General features: G+C 47.2%; 1 protein-coding gene across 3 annotated transcripts in view; it reads left to right on the top strand.

Moving 5' to 3' along the window:
• The window catches only part of KIAA0513 (KIAA0513 ortholog), a 58,650-nt gene that overhangs the window by 8,834 nt on the left and 30,956 nt on the right, over positions 1 to 18,860 (top strand). The gene's annotated exons all lie outside the window — the stretch shown is intronic.

Raw genomic sequence — 18,860 nt, 5'->3', positions numbered from 1 at the left:
CAGGTGGCTTCTCTGTCGAACGGCACAGCTCAAGCCCGTTGCTGCTTTACAGCCCCAATGATGGGCTGTAATGATTCCTTGATCTCCTTGTTCTCTGACTAGAACATAAGCTCCCTGTGGCCTCGGCTTTTATTGGTCTTACTTACCTGAAACACTGGCGCGCTGCCCATGGACAGTGAGTTGAACGAGGGCGCAAACCTATGACAGCCACCGCCATTTGCAGCCTATTGGAATCAGAGGGCTTCAGTGCGCAAGGTCTCCTGTGGCCAGAAATGTAAACTGTTTCACACAGAGTCATATATTGTCTTCAGTCTCTTGTGGTCCCCTTTTATTGGATCTATCTGGGGGGTTGTGTGCCGTGATCCCCAGAGAGAGAAGGGTTTTCACTAGAAAGCAGTTAACGGGATGGAGGTGCTTTGGCCATGTTTGTTACTCCGAGTTAATACAGATCAGAGGATTCGACTGGGGGAAGCATCCAGGACATTTGTTCTTTTAAAGATTTTTATTTATTTATTTGACAGATAGAGATCACAGTAGGCAGAGAGGCAGGCAGAGGGGGGCGGGGAATCAGCCCCCCCCAAGCAGAGAGCCTGATGCGGGGCTCGATCCCAGGACCCCAAGATCATGACCCGAGCCGAAGGCAGAGGTTTTAACCCACTGAGCCCCCTAGGCGCCCCCCAGAGACTTTTTTTTTTAATAAAGATTTTATTTATTTATTTGACAGAGATCACAAGTAGGCAGAGAGGAAGGCAGAGAGAGAGGGAGTAGAGAGCCTGATGCGGGGCTCAATCCTAGGACCCTGAGATCATGACCTGAGCCAAAGGCAGAGGTTTTAATCCACTGAGCCACCCAGACGACCGCCCCAGACATTTTTTATTGTCTCCACGTTGGGGTGCTTCTGGCATCAGTGGGGAGAGGCCACAGGGGCTGCTGAACATCTCACTGTGCCCACACAGGACAGCTCTCCCTGCAAAGAATGTCCCAGCCCCAAAGTTGATGGTGGTGCTGTAGGTCAGCCCTGCTGTAGATCAGAGTGGTGCCGACATCTCTGGCGTTTCTCAGTCACTTCTGAAAACGTCAGGATGGTTATCGGTCTCTGGAAACACGGCAGGTTCTCGGCAGACCCCGTCTTTTCATTCCCTTCTCTCTCTCTCAGGTTAAACCTGCCTCTGATTCTCCGTTCTCTTCCTAAAAAAGGGGAGACCGAACAAAACTGCCTTCAGCTAAAGCATTGGAGAGGAAAGAAAATTAGCTTCCCTTTTAAACTGGGAGTTAGAATTCTGCAGGGAAGACATCTGGAAGAGCCTGTGTCCTCAGAACCGCGGATCAATACGCTGGAAGCACCCGCGGGAAGCTGTTTAGTCCCCCTCCGAGCAGAGCCGCAGCTGAAATGGATTTCTTTTCAGTTACATGCAAGGAAACATCTGCCAAGTACCCTTGTAAAAAAAAAAAAAAAATCCTAATTTACACTCCAAAGCAGGATTGGAGCACAGAATTATGTGCATTTTAATTCTTGTTCTACGTGTGGGCTCCCTCAAAAGAAAAGCATGCGGCTCCCATTTATTGGGAGTAGAAAAATGATCACGCACGTTTCCGTTTTCAGGTTTTGGGGACTACAGTTGACTCTGGAACAGCAGGTTCAACGGGTTTGAGCTGCACGGGTTGCTTATATGCAGATAATATAGTACCGAGTTGTAAGTGTGTTTCCTCTTACAACTTTCTAAATTCTGTTTTCAGCTTGCTTTATCGTAAGAAGAAAATACGTAACACGTAGCATCAAACACGTGATAGTCTGTTTACATCTTCAGTAAGGCTTCTGGTCAACAGTGGGTTCTCAGGAGGTAAGTTTTGGGGGAGTCAGGAATTATACGCAGATTTTAGACTGTGTGGGGGTTACCCCCCGCCCAATTGTGGTCCAAGAGCCAGCGGTACTTGCAGATACAAACTGAAGTTGCGGCAGACTTGGCGATCCGTATTCGGCGTCCCTCCGGACCCAACAGCAAGGTCAGAATGCGTCCGCGTTAACTGTGTGCAGGGTGTCTACTCCCCGCAGCTTCGGGAGAGACCCGTCCGGGGTCTCCTCCCGAGCCTGACCAGCAGGCTTCTCCTAGATGCAGCCTGAAGAACTATGTCTTTAAAGGGTCCCCAGGCAGAACGGAGGCGGAATGGAGCGCTCCTCCTTCTGGGGTCCCACTGACAGCTGTGCCCTGGAGTCAGAGCCCTTGTGATGTCGCTGTGACCATTTCCTTGTATCTGTCCTTCCCTCCGTGGTGTTGGGGCGAGGAAGGCATGTATCCTATTGTTCCTTGACTCCCAAGGTCCTGCCACAGTTCCCACTGTCTGGTAGGGGCTTGATACACGTTTGTCAAACAAATGACCTGAATTCTACAAAGTAATACTGTGCACCTGTCCACACGGGTGCTGCGGGCCATCCGAGGAGAAAGGAGAAGCAGCCGCCTCGTTCTTTGGCCTGGGGTGGTGATATTTTAGGACGTGGTCCTGAGCCGGGAGACGACAGACCAGTCCAGGGAGGAGAGTGTTCGTTTTCCCAGGGTTTCCTTTACCCATCGGGTGATGTTGTGGGCAGAAAGCGTGGGTTCTAGACACAGCTGTCTGTGAGCCACTTTGCTGTCCTGGGTCTCACGGCTTTCCCCCCAGGCTTCCTTCCCCTGTCCCTGTCTTGTCTGTCTGCCAGCCTCCCACCATCTTCTGGAAATTTCAAGTCCCATGCAGCTCTAACATCGTGGGATTTTTAGACTCTTTCACTTTTTCAACCATCTTTCACTTTTCCCAACCATCAAATGGGGATTCCAATAGACCTAGCCCATGGTTACAGGAGAGTTAAATCAGGTTATCCGTACAGCATTAGCTCAGTGACCCAGAATGTAGTGAGCTTGAAGTTAAGTGGTAATTATCATTTCAGCATTAAAAAGTATTAGATAATAGTAAGCATTATTGGAAAGAGGACTTCCGAGTGGCTTGGCTTTCTTACACCATCGCATTTACCAAAGCAGCAGTGGGAAGCAGGGGCTTTGACCTTCCAGGGAGCGCGTAACGCCAGGGACACCGCAGCACCCGGGTGGGGCGGACAGCCCACATGTGCACGGGAGAGGAAGGAGCAGCGACTGTTTTGAGATGTCTGAAAATGCCATCCATTATTGAAATACGAACTTGAAAGGAAAATTTCAGAAAAATGTGATTGTCTATAGCTTCTAGAATGGGTGGTATAAAATTCTTTAAAATGTTTGATAGAAAGACCTGTCACGTCACATCTAAGACCACTTGGCAGAATTGTGATGCCTTGTCATTGTATCCGATAGGGAGTCTCCGTGTGTGTGTGTGTGTGTGCGTGCATCCTTCCTTGTCACCTCCTCTGTTTGTCCTCCTATCTCTCTCTGTCCCTCTGTCCTTCTGATCGTTGGAAAAAACTAGCAAGGGTGTTCTGGCCAGAGGCGCTCAGTGAAATGACTCTTTCCTCCGTGTCATGTTTTGGGGGATTCTGAGTCCAAAAAAAATACTTGATCTCTTAAGTTAAAACTGAAGAGTCTGGAAGGGGATCTGAGGAAGACATTCATATGTGCTCAATAAAGGGTCAGCAGCTGGGAAATGGGGCAGATCACTCCAGGAAAGAAAACAAGTGAAGCAGGCCACAGGGGCGGTGGGGGCTGGAAGCAGGTGTCCTGGCTCTTTCGAAGTCCTGGGCAGAGGAACTGGGCTCCCTTGGTTCTCCTGAGCCTCGGTGTGTGACTGTCCCAGGCCCACGTCCCTGGGTGGAGAGACAGGCTGACAACTGGCAGAGGTCTGTGTCAGGCTGTGGCCGAGGAGAGAGTTGGACGCCCGCCCCCATAGCCGCATTGCCTCAAGAGACCAGGGCACCGCCCTGCCTGGCTCGCAGGCCATTCTCTGTTCTCTTTGCTTGGGTGGTTCTGCCGTGAGCTAGTTGTGGGAACATCTAATTCCCTGAAATACCTTACATGGACCTTTGTGCCTTTAGAAGGGCGTGCAAGGTCTCCATCTCTGTCTCCTTAAAGCCACCATGGCTCGGAAGGAAGGAAGCCCTGGTTACAGAAGGCTTGTCTCTTTCCTCAAGGTCACTTGGTGAGTTCTGTGCAGCTCAGTGCCTTTGTCTGGCCCATACCAGAGTCTGTCTCCTCCCGTGGGTTTGCAGGAAGGTGGCGACCCCATGCCGGAGCGCACACTGGGACCATGCGCCCCCAGAAAGGGCGATGATGGTCTCCTGCTTCACTCAGGGCAGGTCACCAGCCTTTGGAGGTGTGACTCAGGAACGAGACCCCTCCGTCATGGCCGTGAAGGGGGAGCTTTGACTGCATTTGCTTCATGGTGATGCAGAAGGGTGATGCCCCCCAACTTTACCAGCAGCTCCGGAGACCGTCTCTCCCTCCACTATTACTAGGTCAGGAGGAAAGGAATTTTCCATTCCTAGTCATGGAAATGGTCAGAGATGTGCTTCTAGACATGTCCGTGGCATGACAGTGGAAGGAGAGGGGGACAGGACTGCCCGTCTCAGCTTTGCAGAGCTGTCGGTGAGCACCAGTTTTGGGGAGAGGGAGTCCTTATATGCGAGGCTTAAGCAGATGCCCCGTTACCTTGGATTAAGGATGTAACAGAGGGAGTTCTGAAATTGGGTTCCGCTTCAAGGATTCAATGATCCTAAGTCATTGTGACCAGGTTCTGCCCTGGGGGGTGGGGGGAGGGGCGTCTGTGTTCCAGCCTGTTCAGGCTGCATGGACAGTTGTCACCTTTTCTCAGACCAGCACTTAGTTCAAGGCTCTCTGGAGCCCTTCTGCGTCACCAGCCTCAATCCTGACATCCAGCTTGGGCTTTGGGTACCCCTCTCGGGTGCAGAGTTGTCCCAGCAGGTGAGGCCCTCTCCCAGGGGCATCCACTTAGGGACGGGTCTAAAAGGAGACACGGGCAGGTACTGGGTAGCCTTTATGAGGACAGCCAGGCAATTGCACTTAACACTGCATGTTCTAGCTTCTCAGATGCAGGGAGCTGCTTCCGACTTCACTCTGGTCTTTGGCTGTTGGCGCTTCACGTAGAGAATCTGGCAGGAGCCGTGCCTGTGGGTTTCCCTCATTAAATCTTTCTCGCCATGTATCTTTTCCCACCATGCGGTCACGCCTGCTCTGCGTGGCTGGTGTCCCTGTTTAGTTCAAAAACAAAACTGACTTCATCTGGGCTACTTTCTCCATGTATGACTCTCTTCTCCGTGTAGACAAGGATGAAAAAAAAAATCACAGAAAAATTAGGGACTCTGGTATGGTAGAACCACCCAGTCCTCTGCCTCTTTTCCCCGCAATGTGGTGCCCACCCTGCCTAGCAAGAATGGTGACAGTGTACCCACCGGAAGCCCTTCTCCCCTGCCTTCATCCTTTCTGGGCGCGCTCTGTCTGCGGGGCCCTCGTGCAGCAGAGAGAGAATTCCTTTTCCAAGAGAGTGGGTGCTGGTGCATGAACACCAGAGGAGGAACAGCCTTTCTGTGGCTGGTACCATCCTCTGAGGTCAGCTGGTGGTGGAGAGGAGCTGGCTGACTCGGTTGCCCCACATTCCCCAGGGATCTACATTTAGAACCTGCTTGTCAGGAAGGGTGTGTAGCTCCAAACAGACACCTGGGAGAAACATGAACAGAGAAACCAAGAAATCTAGGACGTGCTGGATCATGGGCGGACATTAGCCAAGCAGCTGAAGAATTAGGTCTCTAGAGCCCAAGTTCTTATTTAAAAAAAAAAAAAAAAAAAGGAGGGGGAACTACCATTTACTTACATTACCACTTACTTATGCTGTGTTCTAGGAACTCGGCGGGCTGTTTCCACCTCTTTTTTTTTTTTTTTTTCCAAACAACTTTTTAATTAGCCTGTGGTAAAATTAACCTTTTCTCGGAGTACATTTTTATGAGTTTTCAAAAATGTATAAATTCATTAAAAATAAAATAAAACCTAGAGGTTCATGTAACCATTGCTGCGTTGAATTAGGAAACGAAACATTTTCTCCATCACCCCCCAAGTCTCCTTGGGTTCTCTCCTGTATTCACACCCACCCCCATCCCTAACTCCTGGCAACCGCTGGCCCCCCTCTTCTGGGGTGCGTCTTATAAATGGAATCATACCATAGGCAACCTCGGAGAATGGCAGCCTTCATGCTCCACAATGTGTCTGAGGTCACCCGAGGTGTCTTGTGTCGTCAGATTTTATTGCCGAGCGACAGACCATTGTGTAGGTACCCCCAGTACTTATTCATTCACCTGCTTATGGTCATTGGATGATTGTCGGGTTTTGATGATTACGAACAGAGTTGCTAGAAACACTTGTGTACGGATTTTTGTGTGAACCGGAGTTTCTGTTTCTCCCAAATATGTATGCAGGAGTGGCCATGCTGGGTTGTGTGACAGGTGTATTTTTAACTCTACAAGAATTGACCCATATCTCCTATGCAGAATTCCAAATAAAACTACCCACTCCTTCAGGAGGGGCCGCCCACAGTGACGTCCTTCCAAAGAGGATGGAAGGGAAGATTAACCACAGAGTATCCTGCTCTGGGGAAGCCTGATAACGGTGCCCTCCGCCGCGATCAAGGTCAGCACTGAGAAGTGCTCTGGTGTGTGCCTCTGACAGGAAGTGATGACAGTGGTACTTTCCTTCTGGACTTCCTCCCCCAAATCCATACCCCGAGTCTAGCCAGGAGAAAAAAGGTCAGACAGATCCCAGTTGGGGAACATTCTATGAAATATCCAACGTGTTCTCCTCAGAATGGTTAAGATCATCAAAACCAAGCAAAGTCTGAGAACCTATCAGAGCCAAGAGGAATCCTAGGAGACACAATGACTAACTCAGGGTCCTGGAACAGGAGAAGGGGCATTAGGGAAGGGCCAAGGAAATAGGGATGAGGTACAGATGCCAGTTTCTAAGACTGGATCGACACTGGCTCATGAGTCGTGAGAAATAGGGCTCGTTAATGTAGGATGTTCCCAGTAGGGGAAGCTTGATGTGAGTTAGGTGGGAATTCTCCACTCTACACCTGTCTACACCTCTACGCCTCTACTCTACACTCTAAATTTCTGTAAATTTAAAACTCTTCAAAATGAAGAAGTGTATTAAAAAAGAAAAAACACCTGCCAAATCATTTCACATTCCCACCAGCGACATACGAAGAGTTCCATTTTCTCAGCATCACCGTCAGCACAGTTCTCCATATTTTTGATTGTAGCCATTTTAACAGATGTGTAGTTGTCGCTTGTCGTGGTCTGGACCTGCCTTTCCGCGGTGGCTGATGATGCCGCCCTCTCTCCACGCACCGACTTACCATCCGTGTGGTCTTTGTGCGATGTCTGTCTTCCCCCCGCTGGTGTTTACTGGTATGTTTCCAGAGTTCTTTCCACGTTCTGGCCCCAAGTCCATTGCTGGCTGTGTGACCAGCGGGTATTTTCTCCCGGTCTGTAACTTGCTTCTTCATTGTTTTAGCAGTGTTTTTCACACAGCACAATCTTTTAATTTTTAGGAAGTCCGGTATATCAAATTTTCCTTCTAAGGGTAGTGCTTTCGGTGTCATGTCTAAGAACTCTTTGCCTGGTTTTATCCTAAAAGTTTTGTGTTTTATGTTTTACATTTCATCTGTGATCCGTTTGACTTATTTCTAAATAAGGTGTGAGGGTTCGGTCCCGGTTCTTTTTACCTATCTCTCTACCTCCCTCTTTTTTAAAGATTTTATTTTTGAGTGATCTCTGCACCCCAGGTGGGACTTGAACTACCAACCCCAAGATCAAAAGTCGCATGCTCCAGGGACTGAGCAAGCCAGGCGCCCTGGTCCTTCTCTCTTTGTCTCTCTCTCTCTGTCTCTCTATCCATCTCTCTATTCTCTTCCCCCACATCTTTCTTTCAATCTCTGTTTGCCCATGGGTGTCCATTTATATCGATACCACTTGTTAAAATGACTGTCCTTGTGCAGCCCTCTGGGCCCCCTCCGTCTTTGGGAGCTTTGTGCTCTATCATTCAATAAACCTTACTGTCGCTTAAAAAAATTGAAATAAAATGACTCTCCTTGCTCCATTGAGTTGCTTTCGAATCTTCGTCAAAAATTAGCTGGCTGTACTTGTGTGGGCTGTTTCTCGAGGCCGTGCTGTTTCATTGGTCTGTGTGCTTGTCACCACCAACATCACACTGTCTCGACCTCCGTAGCTATCACAGTAAGCCTTAAAATCAGAAAGTGTGATTCTTCCAACTCTGTTCTTCTCTTTGAGTTGTCTTAGCTATTCTAGTTCCTTTGTCTATTCATATAAATTTTAGAACAAGCTTGTTTATATCTACAAAAAGTCCTTCTGGGATAGGAACTGTGTGAAATTTGGGAAATACCAATTTGGGGAAACTCCATATCTTTACTGCGTTTGGTCTTCCAGTCCTCAGGCACAGTCTCCATCTCCTTTATTAGGTCTATTTTGGCTTCTTTCTTTCTTTTTTTTTTTTTTAAGATTTTCTGTATTTATTTGACAGAATGAGAGAGCATAAGCAGGAGGAGCAGAAGAGGGAGAGGGAGAAGCAGACTCCCTGCTGAGCAGGGACCACAATGCGGGACTCGATCCTGGGATCCTGGGATCATGACTTAGCTGAAGGCAGGTGCTTAACCATCCGAGCCACCAGGCGCCCTGGTTTCTTTCATCAGTGTTTGGGAGTCTTCAGCATACAAATAGTGTACATGTTTTATTAGATTTGTTCTTAAGTATTTACTTTTTTCAAGTTATTGTAAATGCTATTCTCTTTTTAATTCAGTTTCCAAATGTTCATTATAAGTAGAAATATGGTTGAATTTTGTGTTGACTTTGTATCTTGCAAACTTGCAAAAGTTATCTGTTCTAGGGATTTTTTAGAAAAAGTTTCCTTAGGGGGCCTCTGGCAGGCTCAGTTAGAGAAGCATGCAACTCTTTTTTTTTTTTTTTTTTAAGATTTTGATTAATTTATATGACACAGAGAGAGAGATCACAAGTAGGCAGAGGGGGCAAGCAGAAAGAAGGGGGGAAGCAGGCTCCCCGCTGAGGAGAGAGCCTGATCCCAGGACCCTGAGATCACGACCTGAGCCGGAGGCAGAGGCTTAACCCACTGAGCCTCTTGACTTTGGTGTTGTGAGTTCAAGCCCCATGTTGGGGATAGAGATTACTTAAATGAACAAATACTTAAAATATATGTTCCTTTGAGTTTTCTGCTTGGACAGTACGTCATCTGTGGACAGGATTATTTTCTTCCTCCCAGTATTTTCGTCAGTGCCTTTTGATCTCTTTCCCTGACCTCCTTGCGCTAGGTAAGGCTCGTGCTGTGCTGTGTTAATAGGAGTGGTGAGGGCTGCTTTGCCTTGCTTCAGCGTTAGGGAAAGCATTCAGTCTTTCACCATTGTGTATGTCAGATGGAGTTTTTACAGATGCTCTTTATCAAGTCGGGGGAGTTCCCTACTACTCCTGTTTGCTGAGAACTTTTATCATGAATAGGGATTGAATTTTGTCAAATCTATTTTGTTGTTGGATCACTCGGTATGACCCTGTGTTCATTCTTCTTCAGACTGTCCATGCACCAGATCACATTGTTTGATTTTTGCATCATAGTCCTGGGATAAACCCTACTGGCTCATAATGTGTTATTCTTTTCATGTGTTGCTGTAGTTGATTTGCTGGTGTTTTAACATGTCTACAGCTGTATCCATGAGGGATGCTGGCTTGTCGTTTTTGTGTACTGTACTGTCTTTGATTGGGTAGAGTAATACTGACGTCATAAAATGAATTGGAAAACCTTACCTTTTCTTGCATTTTCAAAGAGAGATTGTGTAGAATTGGAGTGTTTATTTAAATGCTTTGAAGAGGGGCACCAGGGTGGCTCAGTGGGTTAAAGCCTCTGCCTTCAGCTCAGGTCATGATCTCAGGGTCCTGGGATCGAGCCCCAAATCAGACTCTCTGCTCAGCAGGGAGCCTGCTTCCCCTTCTCTCTCTGCCTGCCTCTCTGCCTACTTTAGATCTCTGCCAAATAAATACATAAATAAAATCTTTAAAAAAAATAAGTGCTTTCTAGAATTTGCCAGTAAAAGCATTTGGACATGGAGATTTCTGTTTTGGAAGCTATCAAATTCTTTAATAATTAATGGACTATATATGTTATCCATTTCATCTTGGGTGAGTTTACATAGCTTGTGATTTTTAAGGAATTGAAATTAACCATCTTATCTAGCTTTGTGACTTTATGTGTGCCCTTGTCATCCATTTGTTTATTCATTCATTCATTCATTCATTCACTCATTCATTCATTTGTTGAGAAGGAGATAGAGACAAAAAGATAGAAATGAGAAGGGTAGTGAGAAAGAGGAAGAGAGAGAATCTCAAGTAGTTTCCACGTGGGGCTTGATCTCACAACCCTGAGACCATGACCTGAGCCAAAGTCTGAAGTCAAATGTTTAACCAGTTGAGCCACCAGGAACCCCTCTTGTCATCCTTTTAATGTCTGTAGGGTTTTCTAGTGATATCCCCCTCATTTATTCTCGATATTCATGATTTGTGTCTTCTCTCTTTCTTCGTTGATTTTGCTTGAGGGTTAAGTTTAATGATCTCTAAGAAGACATTTTTGGTTGCATTTGTTTGTTTCTTTTTTTCTCATTGATTTCTCATCTTTACTATTTCCTATGTTCTCCCTTTTGGGGTTATTTTGATATTTTTGTAGTTTTTATGTATTTATTTGTTTTTAAAATATTTATTTATTTATCTGAGAGAACGATGTGGGATAGGCAGAGAGAGATGGAGAGAAACTCAAGCAAACTCAGCTCTGAGCGTGCAGCCCCACAAGGGGATTGATCCCATGATTCCGAGATCAGACCTGAGCTGAAACCAAGAATAAGATGCCCAACCAATTACACCACCCAGGCACCCCTTTTCATTTTTAGGATAGAAGCTTAAATTATTGATTTGAGACCTTGGTTCTTACCTAACTTAAGTATTTCATGCTATAAATGTCTTTTTAAGCCCTGGTTTCACTGCATTTCATAGACTTTAATTTGTTGTAGTTTCACTTTCAGTTAAGTAAATTTTCTGATGTTCTTTGAGACTTCCTTTTTGACTAGTGGATCATGTAGAAGTATGCTGTTTCATTGCCAAATGTTTGAAGATTCTCCTGCTATGCTTCTGTTAGCTTCTCGTCTAATTCCGTTATGGTCAGAGAACACGCTTTGTATGACTTCAGCTATTTTAGGTTTGCTAAGGTTTATCTTATAAGCCATGATGTGGACTGTCTTGGGGAATATTCACTTGAAAAAAGTGTTTATACTGCTGTTGTTTGGTGGAAATGTTCTGTAAAGGTCAGTGAGATCTAGTTGGTTGATGTTACTCATGCACTCTTCTGTGGCCCTGCTGATTTTCTGTCTGCTACTTCCCAAGAGACGAATCCTAAAGCCTCCAACTATAAGTGTGGCTTTGTCTCTTTCTCCTTTAAGTTTCCTCACTTTTTGTTTCATGTATTTTGAAACTCTGTTGTTAGGCACATGCATGTTTAGGATCATTTTATCTTCTTGGTGAGTTGACACTTTTATCATTATGTAGTGTTTCCTTTTATTCCTGGTAATTCTCTTAGCTCCAATCTGAACTTTGTCCCTAACTAACATGGCTTTTCCAGCTTTCTTTTGATTAGTGTTTGCATATGTCTTTTGTTTCTCCTTCTGTTGTTGATCTACTAATACCATTACATTTGAAGTGAATTTCTTACAGGTAATGTACAGCGAAGTCATGTCTTTTTATCCATTCTGATCATCTCTGTCATTTAATTAGTACATATTACACAATTTACACTTGATATAATTATTAGTAAGATTGGATTTAAGTCTACCATTTTATTTTTATTTTGTTTACTTGTTTTCTCTTTGTTCTGTGGAGTTTTCTCTCCTCTGTGTCCCTTTTCTATGTTTGCCAGGATTATTTGAATATTTTACATCTCCATTTTAATTTATCTATTGAGTTTTTTTTTACTTTATATATACAGTTGACCCTTGAACAAAATGGGGTTGGAGGTGACAATCCCTTGCACAGTTGAAAATTCACATGTAACTTTTGACTCCCCCAAAACTTAACTACCAATAGCATACGGTTGACCCAAAGCTGTCATGATGACCCAAAGCTGTCATCCACTGATGACATGAACAGTGGATTAATACGTATTTTTGTCTGTATTATATATTACATTCTTACAATAAAGTAAGCTAGAGATAATAAAGTGTTACTAAGAAAATCATAAGGAAAAGAAAAGACATTACAGTACTTACTGTATTTATTGGGAAAAAAAAATCTGCCTATGAGCGAACGCAGGCTATTCACACCCCTGTTGCTCAAGGGTCAATTCTAGCTGGGTTTTTTTTGTTTGTTTGCTTGCTTTGGGTTTTTCAGTGTTTTCTCTAGTGATTACAATACACACACTTAACTTTTAGTCCACTTAGAATCAATATTTGACCTTTGCAGGTGGAAAGTAGAAGCCCTAACCACCACGCAGGTGCCTTTATTCTCTCCCCTTTGTGTTGTAGTTTTAATGTGTATTATCTTTACTTCCGCTGAAAACCTCCTCAGCCAAAGCTCTGACTTTTGCCTTCAGCTGTCCGGCCTATGTTAAAGAACTCACGAGGAGGAGACTAGTCTCTCACATTCACCCAGATTTTCTCCATTTCTTTTGCACTTGCTTTATTCCTGTTGTGCCATTTCCTTTCATTATTTCCCTTCTGTCTAAAGAAGTTTCTTTATAACTTCCTGTGGAGCAGGTCTGCTAGCAGCAAATGTTTTCACTTTGCCTTCGCTCCAGAAGCAATGTTTTTGCTGGATATAGAATTCTAGTCTGGCAGTTCTTTTCTTTCAGCACCGAAAATGTAAGTTTCACCTCCTTCCAGCGGCCTCGGCTTTATCGAGAAACCTGCCATCACCGAATCCTTAGTGAGTGATGTGTCTCTCTTTCCTGGCTGCTTTCAAGATGTGTCCTTTGGGGACGCCTGGGTGGCTCAGTTGGTTAAGCAGCTGCCTTCGGCTCAGGTCATGATCCCAGCGTCCTGGGATCGAGTCCCACATCGGGCTCCTTGCTCCGCAGGGAGCCTGCTTCTCCCTCTGACTCTGCCTTCCACTCTGTCTGCCTGTGCTTGCTCTCACTCTCTCTCTCTCTCTTACAAATAAATAAATAAAATCTTTAAAAAAAAAAAAAAAGATGTGTCCTTTGGTGTTAGTGTCCACAATTTTAGCATGACGCCCATGTCTGGGGATTTCTTTGGATGTAATCTTTTTCGTTCTTCTTGCTTCTCAAGTCTGGAGGCTTATGTCCTTTGCCGAATTTGGGGAGTTTCCATCATTATTTCCTCAAATTTTTTTTTAAAGATTTTATTTATTTATTTGACAGGCAGAGATCACAAGTGGGCAGAGAGGCAGGCAGAGAGAGAGGGGGAAGCAGGCTCCCTGCTGAGCAGAGAGTCTGATGTGGGGCTCGATCCCAGGACCCTGGGATCATGACCTGAGCTGAAGGCAGAGGCTTTAACCCACTGAGCCACCCAGGCGCCCCTCCTCAAATTTTTTTTTGTGCAGCCTTCTTTCTTCTCTCCTTCTGGGACTCTCATAACACCAATGTCACATCTCTTAGTTGTCCCACAGGGCCCCAAGGCTTTGTGCATTAAAAAATAATAATAATTATTATTATTAATTTTTCTTGTTCATATGAGGTCATTTTCATCGATGGGTTATTGTGTTCACTAATTCTTCCTTTTACTTGCTGTGGTGCCTATCCAGTGATTTTTAATTTTCCAGTTACCGTATTTTTTTTTGTTGTTCTGAAATTTGGATTTGATTTTTCTTTATATCTTCCATTTCTTTGCTGGGACTTTTCATCATTCCCTTCATTCCCACAACTCCTTACTTTGGGAGTATTTTTTTAAAATAATAACTTCTTTGAAGTCTTAGCTAATGTCAGTACCTGTCACCTTGACATTGGCATCTGTTGCTTATCTTTTCCCTCATGAGCTGAGGATTTTCCTGGTTCTTTGTATGTTGAGTAATTTTGGATTGATCCCGCATATTTGGCTATTACATTGTGAGACTCTGGACCTCGTTGGGATCCCGTGGAGAATGTGCTGCTTCTGTTTTAGCAGGCAGGCGCTCAGGCTTTCAGTCCCTACCAGCCTTCATGGGCTTTAGCATCCGTAGTGGTTTCAAAGCCTTCATGGTGCTCTTCAGATCTGTCCCCTGTGTGCCACCCCCTGGCCAGTGTGGAACCCCAGCAGTGGTCTCTCCTGAGCCTCAGCACTCAGAGTCTAGGATATGCTGTTGAGGATTATATCCGTGTATGCACAGCCCTGGGGCGAGCCCAGAGCTCATAAATAGCTTTATGGGGTTGTTCTCCTGAGCTCCTCCCTCTTCACAATCTCCCTGGTACATCGTTCCAGCTCCAGGGACCTCCTCCCCGTGGTCGTTTGGCCAGAAAGCAGGACTGTTACTTCTCCCGCTCGGCTACACTCTCCCTGAAATTTAGCTTGCTTCCGTGACTAAGCAGGAGGAGGAACAAGAGAGAAAAACCCAGTGGGGTTGTCACCCTCTTGAGAGCACAGCCCCTCCAACGGGAACGGAAGGCTCCCTCCTCTGTGGGCCCCTCTGCTGCTGTTGTCACTGCTACTGCAGAGTCACTGGGGAGCCTGGGGCAAGAGAGCCCAGAAGGCCAAGGTACAAGAACAAGGAAAACCCCCTGGGATCTGGCTCAGTGAGAATCAGGGGCCCCTTTCCTGCTCCTGAAGCAGGACAAGATGGAGCCCTGCTCTCTGCACGGAGGTCCCCTTCTGGGTAAAGTTCAGGCCGAGGGACATGGCAGGGTCACCAATGCTTGGGTAGCCCTTCAAGTTGTCTTAACTTGAACTTGAACTCCTCTACCTGGTGTGGTTTACTTTTCCGGGACATCAGGTCGGGTCGCTGCCTGGTGCCTTCTGCCCAGGTTTTACAGTCACATTCGGTGGATGAGGCTGGGTGGACTGTCCCCACCCCATCTCATTCGGAACCACAGACAAGCCAGAAGATGTGTGTTTTAGAGGCATTCAACAAAGAAATCTGGATTAAACAAAGGAATGAGGAAGTGGGGATGTAGCTGGGGCACAATTAGAAATGTTGGAGGAGTCGGTAGGTGTTAGTGGGAACAGCGCCCATGCAGTGTCCCCCATATGACTCCAGGGCCCCTCCCTTCAGATCGCCTCACTCCCCGTCCTCATGTCTCTGCCCTTACTGAGAGAGATGGGGCTTCCTTGGCACCTGCTCAGGCTGCCGGCTTGAAGCGAATATTTGCTTTGACTATAAGCAAATGCGCTTTTCCCCTCCTCATCGCGGGAGTGCTAGGAAAATACCCATGGAGAAGCAGACAAACACCTCTGTGTGCGTGGAGTCTGTACTCTGGGACGCCAAGCGTCTGTCTCCAGGTCGTCCCTGGTGTCCACAGCCTCGCACTGCAGAATCTAGATCTGGTCTCGAGAGAGGCTAAACCCGTGAGGTAGACCTCTCTGTCTCACTCACTCAAGTAAGGCAAGTTACTGCACGAATAATTCCTGCTTTGCTAAGACTTTCTGAATGAGTGGCCCTATTGATACCAGTAACCGTCGCCCTGAATTTCCACCTGCATATGTCGACACAGATGAGAACAAAGACCGTCTGTGGACGGTAGAGCAGAACTTTTGAAGTGGCCTCTTTCTCGGGTCTCTGATGCTGATGTGGTCGTCAGAGTTTCCGTCTCCCTTTTGGCTCCTGCCCTGAACGTTCTTCAAATGCCCAATTATTAATGCCGTTCAGAATTTGTACATCCGCCTTTTATTGTTGCTCTGTTAGCTTGCTTGATGTTAGAAGGGCACACCAGAGAGCTGTGTTATTTTTACAAAGTTGTCCTCACAGAAGAGTTTCAGTCTTGGTTTTCCATTTTCCACTTCGTTCTCATGTCCCCTGGGCATTGTCACACAATGCCGTGTTGCCCTCCCTGCTCTCTGTGACACTCCAGCAGAGCTCTTGAACCAGGACAGCAGAACTCGCCCAGGTCCTTGTCAAGAATGGAGGTTCCTGTCCCTTCTGCTGTATTAAAGTCACTGCACGTCAGCTCCTGGGCCACGCTTGGGCTTATGTCCTTAGGATAAACTTAGGATAGACTTTTAAAATACTGTCAAGCATGTTTCAACATCCAAGAGGATTTCAAAAGACCACACGTGACATCGAGAAGACACCAGCATAGCCCATGAACAAATTTCAGATTTCTCCATGTCGACAAGTGGGGTTGAGGTGTGCCAAGAGATTTAGCCAGAGGAAGGTGGGTGGTGTGCGTAGGGAAGTGAAGAAAGCAGTGACAAAGGCATGGGCTGTGTGTGAGAGAGTGAGCGAGGAAACCAGCCAGATCAAAGCAGAAGCTGTGTCTTGAAGAGGTTAGCAACCGAATGCTTGTGGCAGGTTGCTTTTCTATAGGGACAGCGTCCCCTCTGCAGGTGGCCCCTGGAGAGGTGTGTGGGCAGCCTCGACCAGCTCCATACTGCAGAGCGTCCTGACCACCAGCCAGAGATGACGCAGCCTGCCAGGTGAACCGTGTCCAGGAGGATTTGCCTGGAGCCTTCTCTCCCAGAGACACAGATGTCCAGTGGGCATGCTTCTTCATAGTGCCAGTAGAGCGAATCACCAAGCCCAAAGAAAATACATGTTTGTTCAGTTCCATCCCTCCCCTCCCCTGGGTTTTCCGGAGAGGGACCAAGTCCCGGATCTTTTAGGGAGCCCATCCCAATGCAGTGATGAATCGTGGCTATCTCCGTAGCAGGGGTCAGAGCAGTACGAATTTATTTGGTTGAATTATCTGAAAGCCCGGAAGGCCAAGTCAGTCTCTATCCAAACTGAATCCAGCTGTCACCACATTGTCAGCTGGGGCCTTCTTTTGTTGAAGAAGTGCGGCTGCTCACCAGGGGAGGGAGGTGCTTTGCAGTAAATTCTAACACTGGGTTATGGTGGCACCAACTTAGCGAGTCAAGAGTGAGCATTAACGGGAAACCCCTGTCGCCACATGTCTCCTTGCTGCCTCGAACTGCAGGGCTCACCCGCTCACCGCGCGGTTGCCCGGGGCAGATGAAACATCAGCAGAGCGAGAAACGTACGTTGTGTGAGAGTGGCTCTCAAGCTGAGAGTCAGGGTGACTTTTGAAGAACTAAGAAAGTTAAAGTCTCAGACCATGGAGAAGTGGTTGGTGGGCACCCCTAGTTCCCTTTCTCTGCCTCCACTGGGGCCAGTGGAACTCCTGGACCCTTTGGGTTTTTGGCAGCATGGCAAAATGAGATTTGTTCCGGAGCCTTCCACAAACTCCACGAGGCAGGAAATTCATCTCTCCCACGGCTCTCTTCCCGGCACTTAGCACAGCGCCTGACCCGGCATCATGGATTGAAAACCGACACAGCGGAGTCGTGGTTCTGGGGGGAGGTCTTTGTGGGCAGTGGAACCCATTTCACTCTCTGACCACGCTGGGGAACCGGCAGATGGTCCCTTATCTCTTTTTCCTGTGAACCGTGGACGCTTTAGATGTTTCTTTCTTCCCGGAGGTCATAAAGTCGGAGTGCTCTTCGGGGAGCAGCGTTAGAACAGGTGCAGTGGGGGAAGCCTGCATTGCGCATCGTAAAATGTTATCTCAGGATGCCAGTGGCATGGACCCCGGAAGGCCAGCGACCTCTCCTGCAGATAAGCTGCTGACCAGCAGACGTCCACCCTCCGCTGCCGGAGGCCCAGAAACGAGATGGGGCATCATTCTGGTGGTGGACATTGCTGCCCGGGTGGGCCTCCGCCCTCAGACTCCCTTCTTCCTTCTGCAGCCGCATAGAACCAATCTGGCCTCTATGTCAGGTGCCCGCGGCTCGCGAATTTGAAGGCTCATGTCCTGTCCCCCAAGTTGCTCACTTCCAGTCGGTTTCTTCCCCTTCCTCCCGGTTCCCCAGGTGACAAGACCATCAAGCGGGCTTTCGTTTTCATCTTTCTTCTTTTCGGTGCTCTCTCAATTCTCAGGGGCGCTCTCATTTTTTCTCCCCCTCCAGCCCCCCATTTTTTAAGTCTTAAGCATTCACGTTTATTGAATGAATAGGCCCTTGCAAGTGTATTATTTTTTTCCCAAGCAAGGGATCCTCATGGGTTGCTTTGGACTTAATGCTGGAGGAGAGCAATGCGTGGGGGCTCTTGGACGCGTGTCCTCGGTGTCGCTGCCCTCAAAGGAGCCGATCGTTCCTTTCCAGGTGTGGGATTGGGCAGAATGTCCCAGGAGCAGCTTGACCAGCCAACGCGGGTGGGGTGGAACCGCCGCTCCTGTTTGGGTCAGCTTGCTTTCATCAGCGCAGCTGGAGGTCCGTTTGGAGTCTGTCCTTAGTGTCAGACACACAGACGAGCGGGTGCAAAGCCTCCCCTGGACGGGGCTTGGGCAAGTCGGTGCTCACACGTCAGACTCCCTCGCTAATAATTTATGAGTTACTCAAGGGCAGAGACCACATTGTCCTTACCTCTTGGCTGCCACGTCATGCCTGGCACAGGGAAGTCACTCAGCAGGTGCCCAGCGAATGAACAGATTTGCTGTGGAGAGGTGTCGTTTAAGACAGCCCACCACTGAAGCCCCCAACAGCTTTCTGGGTCCCGATTGTGTCATTCCCTGTGTTAACTGCCCATCTGGCTTTAGCTTCTGCACATTCTCCGTCCCCGGGTTATTCGCCTTCAAATCAGAGTAATTGATGAAGGTGTAGGGTAGAGCCTGCGCCGGAGTCCCTTGCCTGTGAGTGACAGGCATCTTTCCCAAGGGGACTGTCGGGCAGTGCGGCCAAGTCCCGTACTT

The sequence above is a fragment of the Mustela lutreola genome, chromosome 16 (genome assembly GCF_030435805.1).
Source record: "Mustela lutreola isolate mMusLut2 chromosome 16, mMusLut2.pri, whole genome shotgun sequence".
Lineage (NCBI taxonomy): Eukaryota > Metazoa > Chordata > Mammalia > Carnivora > Mustelidae > Mustela > Mustela lutreola.
Note: the sequence above shows the minus strand (reverse complement) of the source record. Positions and strands in the feature narration are given on the sequence as shown.